This window comes from Oratosquilla oratoria, chromosome 33 (genome assembly GCF_046742065.1).
Source record: "Oratosquilla oratoria isolate Oo_2021 chromosome 33, ASM4674206v1, whole genome shotgun sequence".
In the NCBI taxonomy this organism is placed as follows: Eukaryota; Metazoa; Arthropoda; class Malacostraca; order Stomatopoda; family Squillidae; genus Oratosquilla; species Oratosquilla oratoria.
Window position 1 is genome coordinate 8018382 of NC_134809.1, and position 10000 is coordinate 8028381.

General features: G+C 42.6%; 1 protein-coding gene across 1 annotated transcript in view; it reads left to right on the top strand.

The window, feature by feature from the left end:
• LOC143017742 (uncharacterized) overlaps window positions 1–10000 on the top strand; it is a 77995-nt gene that overhangs the window by 11212 nt on the left and 56783 nt on the right. The gene's annotated exons all lie outside the window — the stretch shown is intronic.

Consider the following 10000-nt stretch of genomic DNA (forward strand, 5'->3'; position numbering starts at 1 on the left):
CTCCTGGGAAGGAAGGGACGACAGTAATCGACCTAGTGACGGGCTTACCACGATCCTCCCCTTGTGAGCCGCATCTTTCTTTTTTCTTTTATATATATAAAGGAGGATCAAGCTGCCTCACTATTGTAACTCAGAAGAATTCCCTCACAATATCGAAGCAAGACTCGAACTCGAAGTCTCCAGCACATGCCTCCTGAGCCACACCATAAATTCTAACGAACCCCCTCCTATACACAACTACTTATCTTTTCATTTTCCTACACACTTTCTATACCTTCACACAAACACCGATCGTCTTTTCTGTGTAGTCCATAGTCCACTGGAACCCCTGCGGACGAACCCTGGACAGGGATCGAAACGTCGGGATTAAAGCTCCTGTATATGCATTCGGTGCATTTTATACACATTTTACTTATACCACTACACATACATACATACATACATACATATATACATACAGTACACACATACATACACACATACGTACATACATACCTGTACATACACACATACGTACATACATATATACATACATACATAGATACATGCATACATATATACATATATACATAAATGCATGCATACATACATGCATACATATATACATATATACATACATGCATGCATACATACATACGTACATACATACATACATACATACATACACAGGAATGTATATTTACTTCTGTCCATCTCTCCTGTTGTTGTTTGGTCCAGGAAGACAAGGTAGTGAGTGAGCTTCGCATCGCTTGAGGGGTTGAACAACAGAAGACGAGGAGTGGGGAGGGAGGAGGGGAGGAAGAGCAGCCCGTGACTGTTATCGCAAATCAATGGCCGTCACAGTAGTAGCTCTGCTACGGAAGGATTGTTTCGTTGTTCCTCTTCTGTCGACAGCCCCTCAATCGCAATTTAGCTCAGGAACTATGTGCACCCCATCTTGAATGTTGTGGACTGTTGTGCTACTTCCTCCAATAACACGATTAGCCTCCAACCCGAGTCATGGCTCCTCTCTTCTCCCCCCCCCCCCTCCCTCTCCAGTTACCTTAACCCCATTAGGCGACCGGGAGTCATCTTTCGGCACCATAAAAACCGTCTCGTGTTAGCTAAAGCAAAATCGGTCTCCAGTCGTGAGGTCCCATGCTCCAAGATTAACCCATCTATTTTTAAATTCATCGATTCATCCTATCCAATAAGCTAAACAGAATAGTCTGGTATTCAATATGGAACTATATGAATAATATAGGTAAAATTATATGTATATATATATATATATATATATATATATATATATATATATATATATATATATGTGTGTGTGTGTGTGTGTGTGTGTGTGTGTGTGTGTGTATGTGTATTCACCTCGGATCTGCTGCAGTCTCTGTCGAGACAGCCAGACACCACCCTACGGCAGTGAGCTCAGAGCTCATTATTTGCCGATCTCTGGGTAGGTCTGAGACCACTCACACACCACACACCGGGACAGCAAGGTCACAACTCCTTGACTAACGTCCCGTACCTACTCACTGCTAGGTGAACAGGGGTTACACGTGAAAGGAGACAAACCCAACTTATCTCCGCCCGGCCGGGGAATCGAACCCCGGTTCTCTGGCTTGTGAGGCCAGTGCTTTACCAATCCGCCACCGAGCCGTGTGTGTGTGTGTGTGTGTGTGTGTGTGTGTGTGTGTGTGTGTGTGTGTGTGTGTGTGTGTGTGTGTGTGTGTGTGTGTGTGTGTGTGTGTGCGTGTGTGTGTGTGTGTGTGTGTGTGTGTGTGTGTGTGTGTGGGTGGGTGTGGGTGTGGGTGTGGGTGTGTGTGTGTGTGTGGGTGTGTGTGTGTGTGTGGGTGTGCTTCACCATGGGCTTGGATCATGTCTTGGACTCGTGATCGACAGTTATCAACGTCACGGATGAGAGCTCGACTTTGCGTACCTGGGAGTAGCAATCCCCAGCTACGGTGAGGTACGGCTCAAAGCATATCGGCAACCTTTCCCAGCGGCAAGTCGATGCGCAAAACGCGGACGATCTTACCTTCCGAAAAGTAGAGCATTCCACAGCGGCTAATCAGCGCGCGAGTCATGAGCTGACCTGCCGGCGCAACCCACCAGAAAGACCGTCTATTCTTTGCGAGAAAGACTACGAAAGCAATCGAGCGAGTAAGCACATACGAGCGCAAACACAAACAGGAGAGAGCCCGTCATCATCGATAAGGCTGTTCGCGGTTACTCCGATAAGGGCAAGATACTAGGATGGACAATTACCACCAATGGTTGGGCGGCCCACGTGCGTAATAGAAAGGCACTTGCATCTCTCGGTCTCCAAAGGCTGCAGAGATTCAAAAACCTCCATGTGAAACACAAGAAAACCCTGTATCTCGCACTCATCCGGAGAATACTGACGTACACTGCAATACCATTACATACACTTCCGAGGACATCCATGCAGACACTGCAAACCGTTCAAAAGAAAGCACTTAAGTTCATTACAAACACGCACTACCTTGACATAAAAACAGCCCATGCACTACACGAGGAGGTTGACATCCCCACAATAAACACACATTGACACGAAAAAGCCACCTCGCGTCTGGGGTTGGCTTCTACAAGTAAACAACGACACCCCACGCTCCCTTACAGACGACCCAATGCCACTACACGAGGAACTTAACGCCAGATTACCGCTGAGCTTCGAAAGAACGCGAGGCTGTAATCCGACCACACCACAGTAGACACTACGCATTTCGTAAAGAAAATCACAATCGTGGGAAGTACCCCCCTCCATTGTCATTGTCAATGTAACCCTTCCACCATCACCACCATGATTAATCCAAGAGCAAGTGTAGGCACATGTCATTATCGATAGGATACTTTATATATATATATATATATATATATATATATATATATATATATATATATATATATATATATATATATATATATATGACAAGTAAAAAATAAATAAAACATTTCCTCGCACTCCAAACAGAGTTGAAGGTGAGGTTGCGTCTCAACCGAATAAAATCGGCTGGTATTAGCCAGAGCAACGTATTTAAGAGTTATAATAGGTTGAATTGGTTTAATAAGGCACCTTTCCGGCACAGGACCGACCCTCTGCTGAATGAAATCTTTTGCACAAGTCGGGAAGGTGACGCAAAGTACAGCGGCGCCGATCAGGAAATGTCGTTAGTAAAGTTGTAATCTTATGTATTATTTCTGTTTTCTTCGACGGGAAAATACCCAGCTGGCAGGCAGGAGACCTTTTCGTTTATGACGAGGTTCGATGCAGAACAATAAACAGACAAATAAGCAAATAGATAAACACATGAATAAGCAGGTAAACAAACAAACAAATGAATTCATTTCTTGCTCTATAAATCCAGTGGAGGAAGGGAAGCACAGGACGGAGAAGGCAAACCAGGTCACACCAGGTCAGCCCATAAGAATCTTATCGATGATGTAATGTTTACATTATAGAGTATTATAGACCGTGCCCCATGTACTCTAACTTTCTAGTGATGTTCACTTACAAAATATATTTCCTAGCTAGCAATTAAACACTTTTAGACACACTTCATTTTATTGTTACATTTCTGAACTGACATCATCAATAAATCATGATCTTTCTCAAGTTAGAAAATTCCTTCATCATACTTTAGGTTGCGCGAGAGTGAGTGAATAATTTGGAAAGAGTGTGGACAAAAGGTGAAGATTCACTGCCCCATTCAACTCAGACACAGTCTACGTAAATTGAACATACGCAGTTACCTGACGCAAGATAGACAGACTACCGACCTCACCGTGCCCGCGAGGTCATGACTTCACGTGGAGGACACCGGCGCGGTCAGCCAGCCACCTGCCGACACTCAATAACAGAGACACAAACAGACATCACACTTACAGAGGGTTTTCTCAGCCCATTCGAAACACCAGGAAATAAAGATCAGTTGAAAAGTAACTTTTATTTTTTGTTATCTTCAGACTGAAAGAACAAGTGAGTGCGTGATGTTATACCGTACAATATTTCGAAGTTTTGTTAGGTTTATTTTACAAACTTTATCATTTTCTATCTTTGCTTCCTTGCCGAACTGATAACCCTGATTAAAACACGCACTCTGAAAAACGTGCAACAAGGAACAAAGTAAACATTTGCATCAAATGGCAAATTGAATACATACATGGCCATACTTGTTGCTACTCATAAACTACTCCTTTCCCATGCTCTAGTTCATTCTCACCATAGTGACATTTGAATAGACTTTCCATCCTTTTTTAATTTTTTCAAAAGATCTTCACTTGGTGTCATCAACTTTCCCTTTTCTCGACCAGCTAACCCCATCCAAGTATTGTCACTACGAGGTACATTAGATTCTAGAAACTGATACCGGAGGGAGGCACTTGTAGGTAATGTACCTACCCACATACCGCTGACCTTCTACTTCTGCTCAATTTTCTACAGTGCACCGTTTGCTGTTCATCGGATCACTGTTTTCATCGGTTTCCTACACAGAATCCCTTGGCTCTAATGAATCAAACAACATTGCAGAAAGTGTTGTTAACTCTCGCTGCAGAGATTACTCCTTAGAATCACTTAGTATGACTTGGCCAGTGGGATCCATTGTAGAGAAAGAACCTTCTGACATGTGTACATCATCTTGACAGCTCTCACTATTATAGTTACCTCCAACAAGTTCCATTTCCTTTTCAAGCAAATGAGTCCTCATTCTGTACTTCAGAGTAACTGGTGACGGATGTTCATAACAGATACCCATTTGTCAAAAACATGAAGAAATTCTAACCCGTCCTGGTTTAATCTGCAAGTCAGTATGTAAGACACGTTGTATTTCTACATTACCATTTCATGCAACCAGGGCAAAGACCGGCAAGAAACGATGAGCCCTTTCTGAAACTGATAAAGGCCTCTTTTGCTACAACACAGACTTTCATTGGTTTAGCAGTCATTAACATTTTATCCAATACCTCATTCTGTTCCTCTAGATTAATCCCATAACCATTTATTTATCTATTTATTTTGTCATAAGGAACTCTAGAGTTAAAAACCAAACCATAAGTCAACAAGTTTTATAAACTGGTTTGTATTTTCCCAGTACTTTCTCTGAATAAGCCCTCTCAAACCAAAATAAGCTAAAGCTTCTGATGTGGCTTCCGAAAGTACCTGAACAGCTGACCTCGTATTCATGCGTTGGACACCACTTACACAATCATGCTTTTCTGTCAAACGTTGTGTCAGCTTTAAATCCCTTACATTCCTCTGAATGACTTCTTTGGCACATCCACTGTAAACATGCTCTCCTTCCTCTAGTTCTAATTCCGAATCAAGGAATCTATCTCTTATAAGTTTTACCAGATACGGTGCATCGGCAAACACATGAATTTCTCTGTCGTGTGCAGCTGGATTTTTGAAGAAGTAATTTTTAGTTCCTACACCAATGTTATTTCAGAGGCTCATATTTGTAGGACCAAGATCACTAACCATGACAACAACAGGGAAACCAGCTGCCTCTTCTCTCACTACCAAATCAAACAATAGTTCTTTAGTTACTCAAGTATCAAAATCATAATAAATTAGCTGTTTCCATGGTAAAATTGGTCCTCGTATCATGATACACTAGACATGTGACTTGGATTCACAGAGTGTGCCTGTATCTTTGTCATAGGACCAAACTTGTGCAACACTACACTCATCAAATGACATAGCTACACTAAAGACCCACTATTGATTGGATTAAGAAAAGAAAGGAAATAAAAATTTCCGTATATTTCGATCACTAGCTGTGATCCTCTTCAGTGATCGAAATATACGGAAATCGCTATTTCCTTTCTTTTCTTTAGTGTATTTATACAAATGTGTTACATTACTTGGCAAATGACATAACGCACAGACATATTTGCTTTGTCTTTTAGTAGATCTAGAACTGTGTGCAAGACTCCTGGTTCAACAGTGATTTTTAATGACCACCTATTTAATGTGGTAAGTAATGAATATAGAAAGCTATAATTTTTACGCAAGTAACGATAGCCTTTTGGACTTAATTACGCAAAGTAAGTGTTTGGTTGACATCATCTTCAGACCATCGTTTCACGGTGGTTCCACCCATTATGTAATCCACCTGAGATGGTAAAAAAAACACTTACTGGGATTTTTCCTCGTAGCTGCAATAGCTTTAACATAAGCATGTTTTATCTTGTTAAGTAGGATGTTCCTCCCCTTGTCCCACTCTGCTCTTTCTTGGAGTAATGTGTTTCTCTCTTTTGTAAAGGCATCCAAGTAGGTATTCTATATATCGACATTAGTTCCTCACTAAAAATTTACACATCTTGAAAAAAAGTATATATTAACTGCCGAAAGAACTGTGACTGTGACCCATGCACTCCACGTGACATCTCCAACCTGGAATGTTCCGAGATCTGTCAAAATCGGCTAGACCTCCCTTTCGATCCTGACCTGACAATGGCGCAGAATCAATCTAGTGTACTAAAGGGAGACATCAAGACAGACGAAACCCCTAAAACCCGATTTCCTGTGTGGCTCCTCGATACTAAACAATATCGCCTGAGGTCAAACAAAACAAATTCCTTAAAGAAAACTAATCCGTTCTTTCAAGATTAATTAGTTCTCTCAAGCACGCAGACCCACAAGCATGCTTGTATGTGTGCAAAGTTATGCATTTGGTAGTTGTGTGATAGTTGACCTGACTCTGGAAGTCAGAAAGGCCAGCAACGGTTGAACGCTGGAGGTCAGGTCGGGACATGGATCAGTGTTGTTGACACCTTACCCCGTGGTTGGGGTCGTGCGTTGAATAGTCTTGTTAGTTTGTACGTTTCGCCGTAATCTTTCCTGTAAATCACATTTTTATTCTGTTCATGCCATTCGTCCTAACCCTACGCGATTTTTGTTCATTTAGTTTGAACCTTCTTGTGAGTCGTTGTGGATTGTAAATGTGAAAGAATAATTATAGATTGTGTTTATAATATTTCAGTGATTGTCATGCTAAAGCTTCATTATTTTTGTTTCGTTAATTACTGGCTTATTCATCTTTGTTTTAAAAGGTCTGGTGAGCCGTGGGATTGACTGGCGCCCGGGAGGGGGGGGGGATAGGTTGACACGAAGTTAGGGTTGATCCCTTCCGAATATTTCAGGGGTTGCCAAAAACCCAGCCGCTTTCTTCGGGAATCCCAAGACGAGGACCTTCTTGAGATTGGACCGAATAGTGTAGCAAGGAGTCTTTGGCCATACCCGAGTGCATGGGTTTCGTTCGGGAACTCCCGTCCGACGTCGATGTGTATCGTCTCAGGCGCGAATACCGGACTGTTGTCTCCGGTGTACGAACAATTTCCCAATGAGACCGTCATCGCCGTGCGTGTGCGTTGCCGCAAGCGAGGACGCCTGCCCTCCCATGCTCGCCGTAAATTTTGGATCCAGAGTTGTACCTTTGATACTGTAGACCAATAGGTCTTGTATGTGCTTTCCATATGTGCCTTCCAAGTTCAGTGTTAACTATAGTTTGTAAATAGAATATATTTTATTTCATATTTCTTTCACACATTTCCACACATAATTCACCCTTGATTCAGTTGCGAAATATTTTATAATCCCTAACAAGGATTTTTTTTTTTTTTTTTTTTTTAAGATCAGACACGTCCCCTCAAGGTGTTATCAAACTGGTCTATTTTTCATGCGACTGTTGGAGCAGGTTTGCGGCCCGCTGCTTTCGGGAAGGAATCTGATATGCTGAAGGAAAATTATTTTCCTCCAGCATGTCAAATGACATTCGGTGTATTTTCGTTGAGAAAACAAAATAGTTTGCCAGAGAGTGATTTGACGGCAGAAAAACTTCTGGAGGTGAGCGGTACCACCGATGAATCGTAGACTGGAGGAAAAATAGCTCAATATGATCATCCCTTTAGCTGAATGAAGCTGTATGGTTCGTGTCGATTTTTCGCCGTGCGTCGTAGACACATGACGTCATGGCCTCAAGTAATCATGAGTGCCTGTGGACGCTTCTACACGTCGTCGTGACGTGTGTAAACGCCCACCGATACCCCCACATGGTTACTGGAAATCATCACGTCATGTCTCCGCGGCGAAAAGTCGATACGTATGAAACGCGCCTATGATGTCAGCCTAAAATGTTGTCTGTTACAGTAGTTCTTACTCTTTCTTTCCCGCTGCACCTTTTGCACCACATCCCAGAAGACCATGCTGACGGTGGTTGTTGTTGTTGTTGTTGTTGTTGTTGTTGGTGGTGGTGGTGGTGGTGGTGGTGGTGGTGGTGGTGGTGGTGGTGGTGGTGGTGGTGGTGGTGGTGGTGGTGGTGGTGGTGGTGGTGGTGGTGGTGGTGGTGGTGGTGGTGGTGGTGGTGGTGGTGGTGGTGGTGGTGGTGGTGGTGGTGGTGGTGGTGGTGGTGGTGGTGGTGGTGGTGGTGGTGGTGGTGGTGGGACTGACCAGCTTTGCCTTGTATCCTCGGACCTCCGAGACAAATATAAATCACCGATTCATGTTACAAATCTGCAGCTATATTCAAGCCGGACATGCAGAGTTCAAATATGTAGTCATGATACAAGAAGGACATAATGACGTCATCTCTTGTTATATATGAACAGATGGATCGAAACCTGAGACTTCAAAAAGAGACCCTTCCCTCCCTCCCTCCCTGCCTCCCCGTTCTACATCTCCAGGCACTGGATAATGTGATCAAAGTCAAGCTAGACGTATGGGGTCACTGTGACGTCATTGATGATGACGTCAAGACGTTGATGAATTTGACCTTTAAAGTTTAACCACTTTGAAAATAAAATGTGTCTAATTTTACCGGAATATGTTTTTAGTACTTACTAGAGTCAATAATAACAATGAATTACACAAAGACTCTTTCGTTATCTATTTATTGCAATTTGAGATTACGTCGCTTGCTTTAAAAAGTTCTGCTTCAGCCATTCTCGTAAAACCTACCCGCGGCGCCACCTGCTTCGCAGTGACGTCAGATATTCTATTCATTTTCCAAAGCCATTGTGTTTGATGATCATGTCGAGTGCCGCAGGCTATTTAATATCAAACTTAGGAAATATTGAAATGAAGAAAGAACTAATGAGGAAAATACACGATTGGGAAGAAAAGAGGCAGAGAATAATAATATATTGATAAGTACATATAGGACTCAGAGAGAAAAGCTGGAGGAGAAAACTTATGATAACCGTGCAGAACCGGGGAGCTAAATGATGGGGGTAGATTCTCTTACAATAATACTAAAAAGACCTTTTTAAAGCATTATGCCAAAGAAATAATAAGAGACTAAATTGATTAAATTTGTTAAATAAACAAGTTTAGAAAAATAAAACTAGGAGGAATGATAAGTGAATAACCTCCACTTCCTCCTCCGACTCCTCTTACTCCTCCTTCTACTCTTCCTACTCCTACTCCTCCCCTCTCCTTCATCCTCTTCCTCCTTTCTCTTCCTCCTCTTCATACTACTACTACTACTACTACTACTACTACTACTACTACTACTACTACTACTACTACTACTACTACTACTACTACTACTACTACTACTACTACTATTAATACTACTACTATACCACTACTACTACTCAGACTCTGCTCCTTTGTTCTCCTTTTATTTCTCCTCCTCTTCCTCCTCCACCTGCCGCCCCTTCCCTGTTCCCCTTCCTCCTCGATTCTCTATAGGTTAGAGCCCTCTTGATGCGGCGGCCAGACATCCAGGGTCTGATCCCTCTCCCGAGTCCATGATCCTGAAAGTCGCCCTTCTTAGGGAATTCCAGCGTCTGTTTGCTCAACAGCTGACGAGAGGACCACGGTGGTGATACAACCTTTCTTTGTTCGCGCTGTGTCAGAGCTACACCGGCTGTGGGAGGTGCAGGTGTAGGTTATGGTACAGCAAAAAAAAAAAATGGTGACGTGTCGATCCATCTAGGTTTCATTCTGGAACACAAATGGAAGTGAACTATGTTGGCGCTTTTTGGT